The sequence below is a fragment of the Epinephelus moara genome, chromosome 4, assembly GCF_006386435.1.
Source record: "Epinephelus moara isolate mb chromosome 4, YSFRI_EMoa_1.0, whole genome shotgun sequence".
Lineage (NCBI taxonomy): Eukaryota > Metazoa > Chordata > Actinopteri > Perciformes > Serranidae > Epinephelus > Epinephelus moara.
Window position 1 is genome coordinate 5,786,528 of NC_065509.1, and position 23,059 is coordinate 5,809,586.

The following is a 23,059-nucleotide window of genomic DNA, read 5'->3' on the forward strand; positions in this document are numbered from 1 at the left end:
TTCTGTTTCAAAGACCCTCTATTGTGGAAATGTCATCCTATGTTTATGTAGTGAGGACTGAATAGACCCTGAAAAACAAGCCCATTCTCCTTCCCAGGGCAGTTCATTGCTACGCTTTAGGCCCGTTTCCACCGCAGGAACTTCGGGTTAAATTTACGGGGCCGGGGCCGTTGGTGCGTGTCTCCACCGCAGGAACCACCCCCGAAGGACAGAGTTCCGGAACTTTTACAGGGGCTAAACAAGTCCCTGCCTCGGAGTAGGTACTCACAACGGCCCCGAAAAACTCCTGGCTGGGGCTTGGGGGTTATTTGGTGCTGATTGGATATACTCAAGGCAGAATGTGACGTCAACAGAAAGCAACAAAATAGCCAGCATTTTTAAAACTCAGCAGATGAGAGTTAGCTTGTTCATAGCTTCCACCGGCATGTAAACAAACTCAAGAACTGGTCCGTAAAAAACATATTTTTTTCCGGCGGATATCTTAGTTACAACATGATTGAGCTAGCAAACCAGTTTTGTGTTGCTATGTATGGTATTTATTCAATTATGGGAAATCATGATGTCTAGAAAGCATCAGCTGACAGGGACAGCTAACAGCAGCAGCAAAGCTAACATCAGGACGTCATCTGTTAAAAGCCTGTCGGATACGACATGAAACTACTCCAGTTAGCTCAATCATGTTGTAACTAAGACATCCGCTGGAAAAAATATTTTTTTCACGATTACATCACATCCAGAGCCCAGTAACTTTACAGGAACCTTCCTCCTACTCTGCTGTCTCTCAGTGGAGACACGGTGGTCAATCGGTTATACCAACAACATTTGGCAACTATTTTGATAACTGATTAATCTTTTTACGCAAAAACGTTTCTTCAGTGTAAGGATTTGCTGCTTTTTTTTTTTTACAAGACTGTAAACTATCTTGGGTTTGGGTCTGTTCAACGTATTCTCATAGAATGGTTCATATGATATCCTACGAAAAATGCACGGACAACAGTTTAGATGATAGCCTACAAATTTGCACCCAACTAATGACGTTACGTCCATAACATACAGTTACATAACTAATGTAAAATTATGACGGTAAGGTTTAGGCAATAAAAGTTACTAACCTTAGGATTAGGGTTAGGGTCGTACATTAAAATGACTCAAAATTCACTTAAAGTTCAATACATGACTCCTTGGGAAGGTCCCGGGCGAAAGTCCTTTCTGTTGTGACTCATCCACCACCCCAACCTGCCTCCTTACATGTGCTCAGGACTGCTTCCTTGTTTACTGCCATCAGCACATTGGTCATGTGATTGCAGCACGTAATTGCAATATGTGGGTTATGTAATCAATATGTAAGGGAGCTGCTGCTGGGGAGAAGGTTGAGCCTGTGACTGCAAGATCCTATGAGACCAGTGCGAGCTCCAAAATGGTGGTGCCCGGCTGCTAGATTCCAAACACAACTTCCACTTCTCTCTCAGGAAAAAACCCTTTTCTGCACTTTACAATTTGGATTATCAGATCCTTCCAACCTGGAAGACCTGGAAGATAACATCAATGAGTGCTTCAACTGACTCAACTGACTATGAGCAACATACAGACCGTGATCAGGGCCGCATGTCATCCACACCACACAACAAGACATTCAGAGCATCCGACTCCTTTCATGACTCCCTGGACAAAACTTTGCTTTGCTGAGGTCAGTAAAATTCTCATTTCCAGAAACAAATATAAATAATCTCTCTGGACTAGATGCACAAATAGGACTAATTTAGGTACTGCACAAGGAATTCCAACATCTCCGCAGAGGCCTGAAATTCAGAAAGCAATAAAGAGACACACTGACTAAAGAACACAAAGTCACGCAGCATGAGAGACAATCTCGTTTTCTGTGGCATTCCTGACTGCACACAGGATGACAACCCCTAACAGCTGATAAAGGACTTCATGACCAATCACCTCAAAATCTCCCCGGACTTTGTAAAAGACACTACATTCCACCAAGTTCACCGTATAGGACCTAAACACACCGCAAACAAACACCCCTGTCCCATTGTGGCAAAATCTGAACACTTCAAACAAACTACAGGTACAACCTCACGTCAGGCAACTTAAAGGCATGGACTATGGGCTCATCGATCAGTTCTCCGGAGAAATACTGAACAGATGCAAAATCCTACTCCCACTGTGAAAACAACACATGCAGCAAGGAAAAAAGGCATAATTTCAGTCACCAAACTCTGGATTGGTGGCTTTTTCTTTTTCTTTTTTGGCTTCAGGAAGAGCAGTATTCTGTGTCTGAAGAATTTTCCAAAACCAAACACGTAAGAGTTTAATTGATTAAACAGTGTGTTCATCCGTCTTTATATAAGCTGTAAATGTTAACATGTTCGGCTAACTACCTTACTATCCACTGTTGTAACTTAGTGTTTTAGTCCATCAACTGAGGCTGCTAATTTTCTGGCTGAAACAAGCAACTTCAGTCTTAAGGGCTGTCCACACTAAGAACGATAACTATAACAATAACGTAGGGCTGGGCAATATGGCCTAAAAAAAAATCTCAGATTTTTTTCACAAAAAATCCGATTCACGATTTAAATCGATTTTTTCCCCTCCTAGTTAAAAAAAAAATTGCGGCCTGGTAGCACATACCTGGGGTCCAAAACTTTCAGCATGTGAATAAACCCCAGCTTTTCCACGGTAGCCTATATATGGGCACCATATCTCTTGCAATATACATGGCGACTGCATCTGTGATCGCTTTCCACCGGACCCCTTTCTTATCATACGGCAGTGTTTCCCCTACCATCATATTGGATCACAACAGAAGTCATTTAAGGTTACCTTTCCTATAGAACAGGTCTATACCTTGTCCTTTTATTAAACAAACTAAATAGCCTTATGTTACAGGCTGAGCCTGATGTGTGTGGCTTGTGTGTGTGTGTGTGTGTGTGTGTGTGTGTGTGTGTGTGTGGAGCTGTGTATGTGTGTAGTTGATGTAGGAGGTATGAGACGTTAGTGCGCCGGGTGTGGTGTGTGACGTCAGACGGATGCGCCCCAGGAAGAAAGTGAGGCATGTGCTATGTTGTTTACATCGAGCAGCCACAGTGAAGAAGCCTACGCAGTTCTGCATGCTGTTTTTGAGTTATTTCCCTCTATGTAAAAGTCAGACACTGATGAGAGAGGCTGTGCATCATCCCTGCAGTGCTGAAAATAAAGTGCCGTTCTTTAACGCAGACGAAGTCCCGTTGTTTATGTGTTGTTGCCACAACGAGCTAACACAAGCTAAAGGAGCTAATGGTCTTCGGAGGTCCCTTTACTACGGTTCGGGGGTCTGCCAACTTGGCGTTGGTAACACTTATTTATCTTATTTACACAACGGCATGTCATTTCTGTCCCTACATGGTGCGCGTCTAAAATCCTCCTCTGCTCTCTGTGTCGCGCACGGCGGAGTTCGGCCCTGATGCGCACACACACACACACACACAGGTGAGCACACAGACACATACACAGGTGAGCACACAAAAGCGCCGAAGAACTCGTTCCCTTTCTTGAGAAGGAGTTCTTCCCCACTCACTGCCATGTTGTTTGTGTGTCAAGCGCGCGGGGGGGGAGGTGTGAGCCCACTCTGAACTACGGGAGCCCAGCGTGGAGCGGCGGTGGCGGATTTTAAAGAGAAACTCGATTTTCATTAAAACAAATCGGCCTAAACTACAAATTCGAATTAATCGATAAAATCAATTTATCGTCCAGCCCTACAATAACAATGTGAGCATTGATAGATGATAACATTCTGTAAACAGTGCAAGCACATGCTGTGCACTCCAGTTGCCTTTTCAATTCAGATGGATTTTAATCGGTCGACTGCATTTCCATCATTTATCGAATCACTCTGGAAGTGATCCAGTCGATATCATTTATCACTGTTTCGTGGTTTTAGTTGTGGTTTGATCTAACTTTCAGAACCATATATTTATAGTTATTGTTCTTGGTGTGGACGGCCTTTTACTCTTTTGGCACAATATCATGTATGTAGCCATGAAGCATCAGCATTAAGATGCCTCTTCAAGGTTTTTGTTGTACCAAAGTCAACAAGTACTAGAAAAGAGAAGCTTCCCTCTGTCTACCTTTGTCTGAAATCAAGGACCCATAGCAGTAGTAGGCAAGTATGGGGGGAGAAGTTCGACTGCTATTCGAGTTGCCTTTTAAATCCACATCTTTTCACATTACCCATGGAGGCTCACATTACTGTGATCTGTACATGAACCACTGAATCAGGTTGGCTAATCTGGTTTCATGTAACTCACATAAGCTAAAACTACCATTCCAAGGTGCCGATCCTAAATTGGCATATAGACCCAATTAGTTGCGCTTGTACCATGCTGCCTTCTGCCTGACACTAAAGACCAGTATGACCAGTATTAAGCCTCCATCAATAGTTAGTAAAATATCAGCCAGCCTGATGGGTAAGCTTACTGTTTATGGGTCTCATCCTCATAACCTGGCATTAAACTCTAATAGAATGTGCAACCAGACAAAATAAATGTTGCTTTTTATCTGTAAACACAATCCCTAAATATAAACTGTACATTAAAAGGATTTCAAATGATGTGGGAGGGCTCTTTTAATTCATGGTATTGACACACTCATTTATGACAGGCTGTAACGATTAACACTGACGGTGATCCAGGCCGCTTTGATGGCTCTCATTCATGTTACACTAATGTAGACTTTATCACCACTATAGCCACTCTGACCTTTGAACCTCCTCTTTCAGCGACAGTGCACATTTGCAAATGGATGACTTGGCCCGGTTTCCGCAGCACAATCGCCGGCATTTCAATCAGAGCTCACTTTGAAGATTTTTTTCTTGATATTTTTTTTTTTATCCATTCAGTCTTTGAAATGTGTTTGAAATGAATATCCCCCTTTGTTACTTTGATCTAGTCTCTCTGCAGTATTGGCTATTGTTACAGCCAATTGTGCCATCCATTCACAGCTATACACTTCTGTGAGTAGCCAAGCCTTGATGAGGATGAGAGTGATTGCTTGGCAAAGCCACACACACACACACACACACACACACAGGTTTCCTTTTGTCACATTGTCTTTCACAGACACACACACACACAGACAAAAGTTAAAACATGCATGAACACACACTCATGCACCTACAAACTCATGTTCAATTACTGTATTTCATGTTATCCATTTGTATAGCAGTCGTTACAGTAATGGCTGTCATGTTGAGTCTATTCAATTAAAAGACACATAAAAGCATCATCATTTTCTATTCGCTCTCTGTTAACAGTGCCATCAAGGACAGACTCACATACCCACCCACACACACATGAACATACTACATGAATTCATACCTGCAATGAAAGAAAGAAACCTATCACGATATTTGTGTCCAGTGACACAGCAATGTTGAAATTCTTACATTCTCAAATTTCAAAAATTTAAAGCTTATATAGTATACCAGGGAAGTTTATATATTTCAACAACTAAAATGGGTGTAACATATCTACTGTCTAGCACCTTGTCAGTGGCTAGTCTTGAGTCTCCCTAACTGGTTAGCTTTGGATGCAAAATCCAAAAAAGTAAAAGTCTTGTAATGAAACTGAGAGTAGTAGTAGTGTATCGTGATCCCTTCATTTTTTCCCTAGCACCACTCTATTTTTTGTTTTGTTTTTGATCAACCAAACTAGTGATATCCCCATGAGCCTAAGCTTTTCTGTTTTGTGCTACTTGCAACTGTATGTATGCTAAAATGCCAATCTGATACGGTAAACATTATACCTGCTAAACATCATTATGTTAGTTTTGTCATACTCAGCAAGGCAACATAATCATGAAGAAAAAAAAGTACTACCTTGCCTAAGCACAGCCTGGCTGTAGACTCTGTTCTTGTTACGTTGTAAATAGCCACCTCACCTGACAGGGTGGGACATGGGGCTTTCTTTTCTGGGGTAAGTTATGGTAGAGAATATAAATGAATATATAATTATAAGAAATACTTTCCACAAAATGAGATTCTGCTTTATAGGCCCTGATGCTTCCCAATGGAACACACCATACTGGGTCACAGAATACAAATATATCAGACATTTTCATAAAATCAAGTATGAAAAGTTCAAGCACTTCATGTATTATGAATACTGAATATTGAATGAATACCAAGAATGCACTATTAAAGACTACAAATCAATCAGTGTGCTCCAGTCTTTTATTTCTCTGAAGTTTGCTGTCCTTGATCTGAAAAGCACCCGATTCAGCTGCACAATGCTGGAGGATGTGTGGAGAATGATTTCCATCTGCCTTTGATGATCAGAGTTTAAGTTAGATATTCTAGTAATGAGGCGAGATCAAACAAATCAGATTCCAATTTAGATACAGATCAATATTAGTCTAAGCCCGGCATGTGTCTTTCTGCTGCTACACATTTTGTTTGGTTTTAGATATTACTGCAGTTCTATAATAAACGGGCAACCTGCCAGGGTGTACCCTGCCTCTCACAAAAAGCATGCTGGGATAGGCTCCAGCACGTTGTGATGCTGAACAGGATGAGCAGTGTAGAAATTATAGGTTTGGATGGATGGAGGGACCACAGCATGGATGCCCCTGAGTTTTACTTGATAGCAGCATGCGCCCAAGATGTTACACAGACACCTATAGTTGAAGGTGTGGTGAAAGGAGCAGGCAGCCAAATGAAATGACAGCGGTGTGACTGTGAGGAAACACTGATGATACACGAGTTCCTGCAACTGCTGCATTCACACTCAAAACTCCCATCTGAACAGTGTGGAATTAGCATATAAATGGAAGGTCGAAGTCAAAGATATTCTTAACACTGTGAAAACGTTTAATTACAATTTTTTTTAAAAAAAAATGCTCATTTATCATGAAGGAGGACATAGTGTGCAATTTATAGGGATGGGTACGGAACTCCGGTATTGAACGAGCCCCGGGGCTACATTCTTCAAGACCGCAGTATTGATAAGCTCTGACCTTAACGGTTCTGCTATCGGTACTTGAGCAGTCGCGTTTTTTTTTTTTTTTACAAGATAAATGTCATCTTGCACATTTATCTCACCAACTCCGTCAATTATCCGTCATTGTATCATAATTTTCGCTATTCTCCCTGAAGACGAAAGATCTATGTCGCTCACCCTGCCTGCCTGCTGTGTGTGAGTGGAGAGAAGGGGACGGGGCTGTTGTTCCAGTGACACACACACACACACACGCACACAAGACAGCGCACACACCAACTCAAGCTCGTAGCTTACCTTTAGACAGATAACGATGGCCGAGAGAGCCAAACGGTCAAAAGTGTGGCTTTACGTTACAAGAGGTGATGCAGACACAGCGTGTGGCGGCAACGCAAGTAATTTGTCAAAACACCTTGCGAAAGTGCATCATATTCAGATGTACAGGGTTTGACTGCCCTAGCACAGCTAGTTCATTTACGTCCAGTCCAGGTTTGTAACATTATGCTAGCAGCCAACACGAAACGAGCCGTTCACATTACTCTTTGTGGCAGGGAACGGTCCACAAACCTCACCACACTTTAGGGACTGTTCTTTACTTATGAAGGGACTTGTCAGGGGAGGAGGATGGCTGGTTGATTTTTATTTCATTTTTTTATTTTATTTTGATCCCCCCTATGTTAATCACTTATTGATGCTGTTTTTGAAGTATGAATAAGTCAATAAGTAATTTATTCCATTGAAATATCATTGATGTATTATAGAAAAGTGATTTATCTTTTCATAAATGACAAAAGGCACATCTCCCTCATTTTTGCTGTGGTATCGTGATACTACTCAGAACCGTATCGTACCGTGGGTCCCAATTTTGGTACTGTGACAACACTATTATTTTATGTATTTTACATTTCAAGTTGTAAAAAGTAAAATGTTTTGTTAAAAAACTATTTTGTTGCAAAATGAGAATTGAGAAAATGAAGCAATTTATGATCTTAATTTGTTTTTTTCTTCCTCAAAAAGTATCGATAAGAGTACCGTTAAAATACTGGATCGATAAGCAGTATCGATAAGAGTAGTAGTACCGTTAAAATCTTAACGATACCATCCCTAGCAATTTATTTCGCTACATTTACCAGATTGTAATAATTACTAATTAGTTCGCATTTAAATTATCATTATCCTGAGTTGCACCACATAACTTCTCCTAAAAACTAGGGATGGGTCACGATTTCATTTTATTTTTGAAAAATCAATTTTTTTAATGCGACTATTACTATTCGCCGTCTTATTATAAAATACATGCCGAGCAGTCACCGGTGGTCATAAAATCTGAGCTTTGTGCGCACCGGGCTTGCAGACGTCCGCTTTGAGTCCGTGCGGACCTCCGCGGAGTCCGTTCCGCATACGTTCCGCCCGAGTATGTTCGGGCCTTTAAAGATGAATGGATCTCTGTGTGCGTGGCTCGGGGGGGGGGGGGGGATTATTAAAAAAATTGTCGAATAGTTGCCATGATTTTCGAATAGTGTTTTTGCTTGTGCTGCCCATCCCTACTAAAAACACAAATAATTTCAGCAATATATAAATATGAGGTGGTGGGTAAAGTACTAAAAATATATACTCAAGTAAAAGTCCTGTTACTCCCATAAAAACATGACTCAAATAAGATTAAAAGAATACCTGGTAAATAAATTACTCAAAGTACAAGTTACGAGTAGGCTGGCTAATCAAACAAATAAGGATAGCTCATACAATTGAGATACAAACAATCTCCCACTCTTTCTCTCAACCCCTCTCTTCCTTACCATAACATCAGTGATTAACACTGTACATGGAAAATTAACATAGCTAACTTTAGCTGGCTAACCCAATTTCCACCTACAGTATGTGCATTTTACTTCCATGCAGGGTTTTCCCCATAAAAGCTGTAGGCCAGGTAGCAAGTATCTTTTGACGGGGCCTGCCGCGGGTTGGCGGACAAGTGTCTGTTTTTGAAAGGGGCCAGCAATACTTTGTTTTAATTTTTATGCTAACAATAAAGTGAAGTTAAATTAAGTTTTTCATGTGTAAAATGTAGCATTTGGTCTGATATATAAATTATATGGAATATGATGCAGAGTTGGTGTGTATTCATGAGGGACATATAAGAGACAAAACAAGATTTTGCATAGTGAAAAAAGCTAGAAATGACCCTGCTAGAGAGAGATGGAGATATCTCATTGTAGCCATAAGTCCAACAGGGGATGAAGAGGAGTCAGTCGGTTAGTAAGTAGTTAGTACCGTGATATGTTGCGTAGTTTTGACTCCTCATAGGTAACATAATGGTAACATCAGGTCACTCACTGTAACTGCATACATTGGCTGCTAAATCGTCAACTGTAATGTTACTGTTAAATTAAACAGTCTAACGTTAGCTAACAGGTAACATTTACTCTGATACTAACAAGCTTATCTCACTCAGTATGTGTACATGCACAGTTGAGTCAAGCTACTGTTATGGCTCGACTAGGCCATTTAATTGGACAAAAATGCAAGGCTATGGATATGGATTTTGCCGTGTTGTTACCAGCTTCTTCTTCCAGTGTTTCCGCTACATTCATTTAGCAGCGGCGGCAAACATTTATTTTGCAAATGCACCAACACCGCTCTGAAACATCTGTGCACTTGCACAGCGCAGCAGCCAGTGTAGTGAGGAGAGCAGCGGTGAGGGGAGGGGGGAGTGGGGGAAGGCTCCTATTGGAATTAAAGTTATTAGCGGGATCTTGAAAGTGACAAAATCACTGCAGCACCAGGTCAGAGTCTGTCATCTTGAACAATAGGGCAGCGAACCAGAGAAAAGAAAAAGGTAGATTTTATTAGCTGAAGATAACTTATAATATCAATATCAATGTTTCAGAGAAAAAGAGAGACAGAGACAGACCGACACAGAAAAAACATTCAAACATGCGGTTTATCAGAATCAAACACTTTCGTATTTCGCATCCAAACGGGGGTTGGAGGGATGTCTCTCACCCCCTCCCCCTGCTGCTGAAAAAAATCCTAGTGGAAACACTTTCCTCTATTGCAGTTTGAAGCTATTTGACTTCGATGTCAAAGCCCGGGGCAGAAACTGTGGTGCATGAGCAGAGCACCTCAGCCAGTTTGGATCCAATTGACTGTATACATGCAGGAGTAATTCGACTCCCAATCGCATTATCTGGGTGTGTTACCCCCAGTTTCCACCAGACGTGTGTGGGTTGCGTCTGCGCTCCGGCACGGCAGCGGAGCTGATACGCTTCAATTCTAGTCAATGTGTGTGTTTCCACCGGCTGCGGCTGTGCTGCGTTCCGGCTCCGTCACAGCTGCGGTGCTCCGGAGCCCTCCGCAACAGATACGCAGGACTTATATTTTTCCCGGACGCTGGAGCACAACGCAGCAATTCAGCACAGAGCAGATCGTGCGGGGCAGGAAGTTGCGCACAGAAACAAAATAATACATCCGGTTAATTTTCAAAATAAAATACAGTGTTCACGGTGGATCATGTTTCCCTGCACTACACCTTGAAAACTACATAATGGGCAGAGGCAGGCCTGAAGTCAACAGGTCAGAGGTTTTCAGATGTCATTTCACCCCACTGACACCATGGACGAGGAGATGTTAATCATGGAAGTGCACCGAGATGTCTTCCTACTACTCTTCTGGTTTTGTGGTTCTGTTTATAGAAACTACATCTTGTTATATCACGCGATAATGCGTCAATTCGTGAGATCTCCTGGGTCCTCGTGACTCCCGCTGTCCAGCTGCACCGCTCCGCACAGCAAACGCAGCCGGTGGGTGTTGACGGACGGCGGAGCATGCAGCGGATAACCAGCACTGCCGTTCCGCAACGGACACACATCCAGTGGAAATCCGGCGTTAGTCCGACTTTGAGAAATTTGATTATTATGATTTCAGTGGGACTAGCATGTTTACATGTCATTTACATGTAATTTGCAAAGGTACATGAGATAGGGGAGTAAAAAAGTAAAACTTGAGATAAAAAAAGTATGAAATGAAAGCTGTACCATGACACCAGTGTGTTGTATTTACTGCCAAAGAGGCAAATATGGTAAATCTTGTTCATGTACAACATTGTCTCTCCTCCAGCACCTATCGGGCTAATACTAATAGTGTGAATCATTATTAATAAAATTTCGTAACTCATTACATTATTTTTTATATCACCCCACTACTGACTCGAAATACAACATCACATAAGCAGATTCATTAGGGGCTGGAAATATTCCCATTACTTGTCAGGAGAAAAGATGACTAGAACATTGTTGCTCCAGGTAGTGGTACAAAGACTCGCTATGAAAAACATCCTAAATCTCTGTTACATCAACAGCACAACAGTGTTAAGCTTCAGGAAATACACCCCACCAAAGGTGAGCCCTCCTCAGCCATGGAGGATGGCTGTAGCCCTCCACTGGCTAAACAACCAAAACTGGATTTTTATCGCGGACAGCTGCAGGCTACAAGCAAAAAAGAACTAATAACACAAGGTGAAATGTTGCGTATCTCCACAATTGACTCTCCATCTTTCAGACAGATCCTTGTGAAAATACCCCACACAGGCAACAGAAAAAAACAAAACAAGTTGCAAGCTATGTAGCCTTAGCTGCATTTACCAGAGATTACCCTGACATTAACACAGAGGCACACATAAAAAGTCTGAATTTTGAGGAGAAAGGACTCTATTCCTACTAATGTTGTGGGGTGTAACATTAAAGCAATTTAATGAGTAGTGTAACAAATTACTGTTGGTGGGGAATTATAAATAAAGCAATAATATTGCTTTAGTAAATTATGTGTACAGCATAACAACAAACAAAAATAAAATCACTATCCTCTTGAATATCTCTCTGAACCTTGGAATCAGTCAGCCCATTCTCCTCACCTGCTCGTCAAATACACATGCTTTGTCACACCCCTTAGCGTGTGATATCAAAGCCATGGGCATCCTTTAGTGTCTTTATAAGACACGCTAGGCTTTCAACCAACACAAATACAAACCCATCTGGAGCAATACTTGATGCAGAGTGCAACTGATATAGTGTGAAAAGTAGGGGTGGGAATATCTAGGCACCTCACGATTCGATTCAATTCTGATTCTGAGGGCAACGATTCTCGATTCTGAAACAAGGCAATAAGAAAATTTACACTTGATATTGAAAAACATTATTGTAATAAAGCTAGGAATACATATCCAGTGCATACAAACTCTATTACTTACTGTGGTTGAAATGACTACACTCCACCAGTCTCCTCCGGTCCATCCTCCTCATCCACAAATCTCAACGGGACTCTCCTGTCCCTCGTCGACCTCCCCGACATTTTTCCTCCAGTATTTACAAAACTATAACTGACTATAACTATCTATGAACTATAAAAACACCAACTATTGCAAAAAAGACAAACGATTGCAAAACTACGAACTATGGTGAAAACACGACGAAAACACGGCAAAAAACACTCAAAAACATGGCATAAAAAACCTCAAAGGCTCTCAAAAAACCACAAACATTATTATTTACAACACTAAGTATTATTTACAAAGAAAACGCCACCCAAACTTCACTAAAACTCCGCTAAAACACCGCTAAATCACTCCAACTTGCACTCTCCTCGTCAGCTGTCAGTTTCCTCCTGCTGTGCTCACTTCCCTCCCGTCCTTCACAGGTAATGACGTCACTACCGTAATGTACCGTATATCACTGGAAAGCTCCGCTTCTCAGCTTTCAGAATCCGTTGGAATTACGTCGATGGCGTGAATGGTCGAGGAGTTACGGTAATTTGAAAAATAAATATAAAAATAAAATTAAAATCGATTATGAGTTTTTCACGTCGATGCTCGCATCGTTCAAGACAGAATCTCGATGCATCTAAAAATCGATTTTTTTTTCATGACAGTTTGTGTGTTCAATATTGTTTTAAGGTAAGGTTGTGTAACTTATATACAGCTGTTGCCCACTGATGTCACTCATGTGAAATATTTACATCATGTTACGTTATGTAACAAAGACTTTTTTTTTATCCCAAAACATGATACTTTGTTACTGCTGAAGTAGTAGTAGTTTTGTTGCTAAAACGTTACCACTTTGATTCAACAGCATTAACCATAAATTTCTTATATTTTCACGTATCTTTCCTCTCTTGCAAGGAGCACCTGTAACATAAATAATTTCCCCTCGGGGATCAATAAAGTATTTCTGATTCTGATTCTGATTCATATGTTACAATGTGTTTCAGCTGTGTGTCACACAGAGATGCCAAAGGGTGTCCCGTGCATCGCTATAAGACGCTGAAGGGCTTTACAGTGTTGGTATGGTAAGTGTTGGCATTTGACAACCTGGGAATAAGTACGAGTTGAAACAGCAGTTTGACAAAAAATGAATGAATAAATTAAAAAAAGAAACTTAAATCTAGGTCCTCTTGCTAGCTTTTTTACACATATGGTCTTCTTTTGTGGAGGATGCTTGATCATTTTAATCATTTATTAACAATGAAACTCTTAATAAAGAAGTGGGTCAACATTATTGTTCCATCACTGGTAATCACCGAGATATGATGAAATGTTTTGAAATGTTTTAGTTTAATAAAAATTCAGAAATTTTGTACATTTGACGAATAGTCAAACAAGCCTTGTCTGAATTTTAGATAGCACACGTGGGCAAAAGTTATTCATCAGTGATGCACAATACAGGATAAAATGTTAAATTATTTGTCACAGTGTAAGTAACGTCAGACACAAGTTAACATTTACCACGGATAGAAAGCAAGATGAATCAGTGAGCAGCTTTCAGCACTGATGACGCCAAGTCAAGCACATACATACACACACCCACGCACCAACCCAAAAACTGTCTCTCACACACACGCACACGCGCGCACACACACACACACACACACACACACACACACGCACGTGGCTGGTTATCACATAATCATACAGATCTGTTAGTCGTTCCAAGGCAGCTCTGTACTTGTGTGGATATTTTGCTGCATCCGAATGTGTTCTTGCTGCTGTCGGAGCCCTCTCATTTGTAAAGCAAATGGTCTTCAAAGAAGCTGATGAGCAGTGTGATGAACGAGATTGTCTCCCAAAATTGCTGAGTGATAAAATATGCCAGAAGCAGATAAGGTGTGTGTGGTGATGGTGGGTGGGGGTGTCATCTCATCTGTGCTAAGCAGAGACAGTGTTAAACAAATGAACCTTGATAGTTTATAGCCTGATTCAGTCCAAAACCAATAAAGATTGTATCATAAAAGAGACATTTTTTCCTACTGCCATATTTTTAAAATGTATTTATTTATGAATAGTATGTGTATCAGAATTACAGCTGTGTAGCAGGCTGATATTCACTCTTTCATTAAGCACATACCAGCCAGTAGGACCATCCCCCTCTCATAAGATGGCTATGATGCAGGTTGATTGATTACATTTTAATTCTAACATTAATCAGGAGCAGACGGCTTGTCTATGGGAACACATTAACCTAGTGTAACACTGTGATGTGATTAAGTATGTACGAATATACAATTATTAGGTGAGTGAGCCTGAAGGCCTTATAAACTCTGCTCAACTGAGGACAAGTGCAGACCAAGTGGTGAGAATCCATTTACACGCTGCATCAGAGTGGATATTATTTCTGTCTTTTTTAAAATGAATACATATTTCAGCGGCGCACTCCATTAATGTTACACAGCAAAATTAGTTTATCAGTAATAAGGCAAAGGCATACTGATCAGCCTGTAAAAATAGTTGTATCATGTCTTCTGTGGCTCTGGAGGAGCATTACCAAGTCTGAGAAGATAACTAGCTTGGAGTTGGAGATGTCAAATGTTAAACAGAAATGCTTTGTTATAAACTGGAGGTGTGAGGTTAAAGAGATGAGTTTGAGAGGTTAAACAAGAAGAATTCAGTTTTTTGAAGTGGATCTGTATGATGAGTGTATTAAATACAGTAGATAGTGGTTGGCACGCTCCCTGTTTGGAGGAACATCTGGGACCATCCCAGAAGCTCAGCAATGCATTACTGCAAATAAGGGTAAGCAGAAAAATCTCATCTCAAGTCATCACATATCGCTGTTTTGTTAGTGGCCTTTCACAACTACATTATACATGCTAGGTATCCTCCTGTGTCAGCTGTTAATATTCCAGGATGTCGCATCCAACCCTGACTGTCAACATAAACATGGACAGGTTTAGGCAACAAAAGAACGTGGTTAGGTTTAGAAAAAAGCATCATAGTTTGATGATACATTCATACAGGAAATGAACACCGGGCTCCTGGGTTAACTTAGTAGGTTAACTCAGAAACACTCTAGGTGATACAGAGACAGAGTAATGGGCTTTTGAAGTCAGTAAAAAATTGAAGATTTTGCCTAAAATAAAATAAAAAATGTTTTTCAGGATGAATAACTGTCTGTGGCTTCATCTGTGCAGGTAAATGACACTATGAGGCTGTAGGCACACTATCAATGAACACTCATTTCAAATTTGAAGAAGATTGCTCGAAGTATGACCATTCTACAGTGTTTTTTCCATGAAAAGATCCAGGCGGAGCTCCAAAGAACAAGTCGGTCACTCCGCTTCAAAACAGTACTGTCAGTGATCAAACAACACTCAACCAGCTTCAAACATTGTACCTTATTGAAATCAGGTGTGATTAGGATAACTGATGTTGTTTATGACACAGAAACACCATAAAATATCACCAAATAAAGCCATATGAAATGTGCAAGTTATGATCCCACTTTCTAGGCGGTATATCTCAGCCAAAAATAGTGGTAGGAGTGAGACTCTTACCTTTCATAAACCAGCTACGTGTCCACTAACTATAAGATCACGAGTAATCCTTTAACTTTTCCTGTCGAAAAACAGCATGACATGACTTGTCACCACTCATCGCGATTTTGTGTGTTTAGGCTGCTCTGGTGCGAAATACATAATAAAAAAAGAAAAACGATGTTATTTTTGAAAAGTCGAAAGATTCCTGAATCCGGCAATACCAAACACTTGGTTTGATGACGTAATGCCCTGGAATATACCATTTAAAAGAGGAGGAGGGGAGCGAGGACGTTGGCGTCCTGGCGGAGGTTAAAGTCTGGGGTTTGTTGAACCCATCCATCACCGCTCCTGCCCATCCAACTTTCTAGCTCCTTACATTATGTCGTTACCAGCAGTGTTTCAACCTGACACCTTCCAGTGGCGTGTCATAATGCTGCGACAGGTGCTGTCCAGGTGGTGTAACATATAACAGCAAAAGTTTATGTCTGAGCACGTTACACACTGACACTGCCTGGAAGCCTATCATACCACCGCAAATGTTGGCTTGAAATCACTGACAAAGCAGCTGTATCCAGCTGATTAGCTCCACTAAACAAAACTTTACTTCTCCAACAATTTCTAAGATACTGGTGCTTGTGTTTTTTCAGGCTGTTCAAATAAAGATATGAAAACAGCTGTGGCAATATACATTAAATATGGACATAAACACTCCAGCTGCAACACTGAGACAATTCAGCCTTTGCAGTAAAAGTTTCTCTCAAGAGAATGATGTACACTGCTGTACCAACCATTAAAAACTACACTTAATACCTACAAATGAATGAAAGGATTCACCAAACAACCAGTAAAGTGTGAAGTGCTGGTATCTGCTGATTGGGAACTGCCCATTGGTTCGACAGCCCATTGGTTCGACATCCCATTGTTCCGACCATATTAAGCTCATTGTTCCGAAGTCCGTTCCGAAATCATCAGGATGCCCTGTGGTTAAGGTCTGGTTAGGTTTAGGCACAAAAACCACTTGGTTAGGGTCAGGAAAAGATCATGGTGTGGGTTAAAATGAAAAAGAAAGTGACAAACACATAAGCCGTGAGCCTGCTCCGCCTCAAGCCGGTCGCGGCGCACCATACGCCCGCCGCGAGCCGTTCAGCACCGCGGACAGTCGGACTAATGGGATGTCGAACCAATGGGCTGTCGAACCAATGACATGGACCCCTGCTGATTCAGAAAGATCCTAAGATTGTGTTGTAACCACGTCCAGGAAGCAGTAGCTTTCTGAGTCCGTAAGCATGCAGCTACAGCTTACGCAGTCAGCTTGTTCTCTTTCAGGGGCTCCAGTTTCCACAGAAGTTTCCTCTTTCTTTTTCAGCCCAATCTGTCTCCCTTCCCTCCACCAAAGTTCTTCCTCTCTATACTCTGTTTTATTAAGGTATCCCTTTGTCTTGCCTTCCACAAACCACTGAAAGTTTGACCCGAACAGCTGACCTGAGGTTTAATACAGTACACAGCACAGTTGAGCATTTTTGTCTAGGAATATAGAGGTTGTATGGTTGGAAAATGTGGCACCAAAGGAAAGAGCTGTTTCACAGCAAGGTAAAGCAGAGAAAATATTGTAAATATAGCATTCAGTTAGGCTAATATTGATTTCTTTTTTTAGGTGGTAGAGTATGTTTTGCTGAAAATCTCCATCCACAGCAATGCATAGCTGAGCTTCTGGGGTGCTAGTTCCACCTGTTTCTGTATGCAATACACTAAATATGGATAAGTATCTCATACAGCCACACTTCAAAAAATCCAAACTATCCCTTTAGGATGCATTATGGGTAATGTCGGATGCAAAGCTAGGATGTCTTGACTTCTGCTGCCTCATCATTCATTTATTCATTAATTTCTATTTATGTTGTCATGCCTTTGTTGAATAGAGAACAAACAAAAGAAACACAAAAGATACACAAATTAAAAACAAAAAAACAACCTCCTCAAATGAAGTGCTCATACAAGAAACTAGCAAACATTTACACATTATCTAGATAAAGAGCCCTCTTTCTTTTCTCCCAGGCTTTCTCCAGATAACTGGCTCATTTGCATGTTTCAAATGTGAACGGATATCTCAGTCTTTGTGAATCTTCCATATTTACAAAATCATTTTTATCTTAAAGCACTGCGCTGTACAATAAAAAGAGCAGTAAAAAACAAAGTGAAACTCATTTTCTATATTGTTAAAACAGCACAATGAATATATTGGCTTTTTTTCTTCTAGATAATAATATACCATCCAGTTTCAACAGTCAAAGGTAAAATACCTATTCGCAGCTGAACACATTTTTTGGCTTTTTAGACAAATTATAGACAAAATAATTCTCTGTACGATATTCAGTTTTTATCATCTTAAGTGTGCAGTTTTGATTTAGTCCATAAATGCTCAGCCCACCATCCTTTGTCCTTGGCAAATGTAGATTCTCTAAACAAACCAATGCGGAGCTTTTCCATGTTAAAAAATGACCATTCTTTTCCTTGTGATTCTCTAACTTGCAGAATACCAAATCAATGGAGCAGAGCCTCAGACTCTTATGTATTTTGTTTAAATTTCACCAAAATTTAATTTTTTTCTTTTTTTGAAAGATGCGCCAGTTAGAGTGGCAGCAAGTCTGAGTAGATCCTGTTTTCAAGTCATGTTTGAGTGTGATTTTTTTCTTTTTTTAATGATTGTTAACTTTTCCAATGTGATGAATAAAGTTGTGTACACAAGGGACGATCTTCTGGCTGTGAGAGGATCCATTTATGGAGTTAAACACCGACTACCCGCCCGGCTGAGGAAGCCTCATGCAGAGCAGGAGGTAAGCTAAAGGTTAGGAGGTGGAGATACAAGCCTTTCCTGCCGTTGGTCCTTATAGGAAATGTAAACTCACTATCAAACACGTGTGACGAACTGCTGGCACTGGTGAGGAGCCGAAGACTCTACAGGGAGTGTAGTCTCATTTGCTTCACGGAGACGCGGCTGAATGACAACGTGCCTGACTCCTGTGTGAATCTGCCTGGCTTCTCAACTGTGTGAGTGGACAGGGACGCAGAGGCGAGTGGCAAAAACAGAAGAGAGGGACTGATCCTGCTTGTGAACAATAAATGGTGTCATCCTGGACATGTCACGGTGAAGGACAAGATCTGCTGTCAGGATACTGAACTGTTGGCAGTCGGTCTTGGACTGTATTATGTACCATGGGAGTTTTCACACATTGTTGCCATTATTGTTTACATTCCATTGCGGGCAGCAACGGCAGTGGCATGTGACATCATCCATGAAACTGTTGCTAGAATTCAGGCCCAGCATCCTAGTGCATTCATTGCAATAACAGGGGATTTTAACAACACCACTATCTCCTCCCATCTGACTGGGTTTGTTCAGTATGTGGACTGTCCCAACAGGGAGAATAAGACACTGGATTTGTTTCATGGAAAAGCCAAGGACGCCTACAGTGCCTCTGCCCTACCACCTCTTGGCAGATCAGATCATAATCTGGTCTCTCTCCAGCCTACATACAAACCCTGTGTATTAAAGTTGCCTGTTACCACTCGCTCAGTCAGGAAGTGGTCCCCAGAGACCAGTGAATGTATATAGACTGGACTGTACTACTGGAGCCATGGGACAACAACATGGACATGGACAGTAGGGTGGATATTCTAACAGATTATATAAACTTCTGTAGGGACACTGTGATTCCAGTAAAGACTGTATGCTGCTTCCCCAACAATAAACCCTGGGTCAGCAATAATATCAAGCAGCTCCTTAACCAGAAAAAGCTGGCGTTCAAGCAAGGGGACAAGGAGAGGCTCAGGGAGATTCAGCATAAGCTGAAGGGACTGAGGCAAAGGTGGACTACAAAAGAAAGGTGGAGAGTAAGCTGCAGCAGAACAACATCAGAGAGGTGTGGAAGGGAATGAGGAACATCACAGGCTATTCAAAGACAAATAGCCAGGTTATTGATGGTGATGTGGACAAAGCCAACAACTTCAACCTGTTCTTTAACAGGTTTGATGGAGGGGGCAGTGTTCACCCTACCCCTGCATCCACCCCCCCTTCCACAGTGTCACCTTCTGCTGCTGCTCCTGCTCCACTGTCACCTGGAAGTAGCCCCTCCCCCGCTACTGCAGCTACAGCTACAACATCTACCACCCACAGCCAACTACTACTGTCCTTTACAGCAGTCGAGGTGAGGGTGGAGCTCAGGACACTGCGTACAGGGTAAAGCTGCGGGCCCGGATGGAGTGTGTCCAAGGCTCCTGAAGTCCAGCTAGTGGAGACCCTTCAGTGGCTCTTTAACCGGAGTCTTCAAACAGGCAAAGTCTCGGTGCAGTGGAATACATCTTGTCTGGTACCAGTGCCCAAAGTGGGGCGCCCGGCCGAGTTAAATGACTTCCAACCGGTGGCCTTAACATCACACATTATAAAGACCCTGGAGTGCCTGGTCAGACCCCTGAAGTCAGAGGTCACCGATGGTGTGGACCCCCTCCAGTTTGCCTATCAGGAGCACATAAGAGTGGAAGATGTGGTTTTTTACATGCTTCATCGGGCCTGTGAGGATCCTTTTCCTTGATTTTTCAAGTGCATTTAATACTATCCAGCCCCCCATACTGAGAGACCAGTTGGAGGGGATGGGAGTAGATCGCTTCCTGACCTCCTGGATAACATACTACCTGGCAGAGTGGCCTTAGTATGTCAGGCTTGGAAGCTGTGTCTCTGGGATGGACAGGAGCAGCACTGGTGCTCCACAGTGAACTGTTTTAGCACCGTTCCTGTTCACACTCTACACAGCAGACTTTAAGTACAACTCAAGAGTCCTGCCACACACAAAAATACTCTGACGATACAGCTATTGTGGCTTGTATCAAGAGCAATCAGGAACAGGAGTACAGGGACCTTGTGGATGCCTTCAGGAACTGGTGCAGTAAGAGCTGTCTCCATCTGAACACAGCCAAAACCAAGGAGATGGTGGTGGATTTCAGAAGAAAGAGGTCACCCCATCAACCAGTCTCCATACAGGGGGAGGACAAATATCTGGGGGTCCTCTTGGATTATAAGCTGGACTGGTCCTCTAATACTGACGCCCTCGACAGGTAGGGGCAGAGCCACCTGTTCTTCCTGTGGACACTGAGGTCCTTTGATGTGTGTGGAGATGTTGACCATGTTCTATCACACAGTGGTGGCCAGTGCAATTCTTTATGCTGCAATGTGTTGGGTGAGCAGCTTGACAGACAAAAACACCAAGCGACTGGACAAGCTGGTTAAAAAAGCTGGCTCAGTGCTCAGCAGGAGACTGGACCCACTAAGACCTGTGGTGGAGAGGGGCACATTGAACAAACTGAAAGCTATAATGGACAATAGCAGACACCCTCTCCGCAGCCTCCTGGAGCGACAGAGGAGCAGCTGCGGCAGTTGGCTCATCTCACTGCGTTGCAGGACAGAGTGTTTCAGGAGATCCTTCGTCCCCACGGCAATAAGAGTGTTTCCTCCTGAATCCAGTCACACACACACACTCACAAACATCACATTAGCCACAACTGGCTGGACTGTGTAATGGACAATTTTATCTTAATTTAATGTCTATTTGTGCACTTATTTTATTTTAACGTATTTTATTTTGTGTCTATTTCATTATGAGCTGCTGGACAGCTGAATTTCCCTTCGGGGATAATAAAGTTCGTTCTATTCTATTCTATTCTATTCTGTTCTGTTCTAAATTGATAATGCACTATCTAACAAATTGTCATTTTCAGTTTGAAAATAGATAAATATAATAATGTTACGCACCAATACTCCAAAGCAAATTCCTCTATCTTAAAACCTACTTGGCAATAAACTGGATCCTAAATCTCATTAACATTCAAAATGTCTCTTTGTAGAAACCACTGTTGACACCTTCGTTCATATTTAAGGATAATATTTGTGATATTAATTGGCCATGGCAGACATTTTGGCTTGTCACACCAGGGAGAGCAAATGTGTATCTAATAACATTAATCAGAGCTCTGTTTTATTTAGATGGGCCATTAAGGCCGTGCTCAGACTGATAACAGCACTACATTAAAACATGTACCTCTGTTATTTATTTACTCTAAATAAGAACAGCAGGCTTTTCTGATGTTCAAAAATACACATCAGCTCTGGAGCTCAGTGATTTACACTTATCTTGTTTGTTTACATGTAATCTGTACATAAGCAGAGATTCAAAAATTATAGGTTTAATGGAGTTTTGTTTGGGAACTTTGTTTTTCTTTTCGGAATAAAAAAATGTACCTACTGTGTGCAGCTTCCTGAGGGTGTTCTTGTTTCAATGAGTTTGCCAGGTTTATTACCATTGTGTCTGTACCGAGACCACAGCCCGAACCTGTGCTCACTGACTGTAACTGGCAACCCATGCTATAGCTGGAGACACTGCACAGAAATACTGGGAAGGACACTGTTGTTAGTCAAGAAGTAGTTCCATCATGTAACTTTCCCTTAAACTGCTAATTGTCATTTTTACATTATATTCATTAACAGACACAAAGTAGGGAGTTATAATGTACTCCAAAGACGTTTTCCAATACACACACACACACACACACACACACACACACACACACATATATATATATATATATACATATATATATATATATTTATATAGTGTTGTTGTTTTTTTACAAAACTGTAAAGTTTGCTCTCTATGCCTGCCTGAAGAAGGTATGCAACCAAAATACTAGCACCTCTTTGCCCCACTGTTGCTCTCTCTCTGTTTATTATGAGACACCAGGAGACTGCTGCTGCAGGACTGTGAGCTTCACCCCAATTAAGAGTTGAGAGTCAGCCTGCACACACACACACACACACACACACACACGGCTCGCTGTTGGATGTTAGCCGATGCTACTGTGTTAACTCGTGCTAGCCAGGAATAGGTTGAAAGGCCCCGGAGAACAAACATTTGCTCATTTTTCTTTTAATAGGCTAATAGAAGCCTGGTTGTTCATTAACTACATTTCAAATTGCACTTGTTTCTGTTGTTGGCCAATTTACAGTTATGTTACTATGTATTTTTTGTTTGTTTGTTTTTGAGTACTCAAGTACCCTATAATAATTTAAAGGGAAATTTCGGTTTATTTCAACTTGTCTCCTATCGTCCTAAATTTGTTTCAAGTGACTAGTGATGAAAAATAATAGTTAGCATGTTAGCCGTTAGCCTAGATACAGCCGGGGCGCATAGTAGCGTCAGACCTGTTAAAACGTAAGTGAACGGGCA

At 41.5% G+C, this 23,059-nt stretch overlaps 2 long non-coding RNA genes across 2 annotated transcripts in view; one reads left to right on the forward strand and one right to left on the reverse strand.

Annotated features, from left to right (window-relative positions):
- LOC126389365 (uncharacterized) overlaps nt 1-12,637 on the reverse strand; it is a 92,144-nt gene extending 79,507 nt beyond the window's left edge. Inside the window, exon 1 of the long non-coding RNA XR_007569847.1 lies at nt 12,229-12,637. This is a non-coding gene — a long non-coding RNA (uncharacterized LOC126389365). The remainder of the gene's footprint in view (nt 1-12,228) is intronic.
- The window catches only part of LOC126389362 (uncharacterized), a 492,329-nt gene that overhangs the window by 181,731 nt on the left and 287,539 nt on the right, over nt 1-23,059 (forward strand). The gene's annotated exons all lie outside the window — the stretch shown is intronic.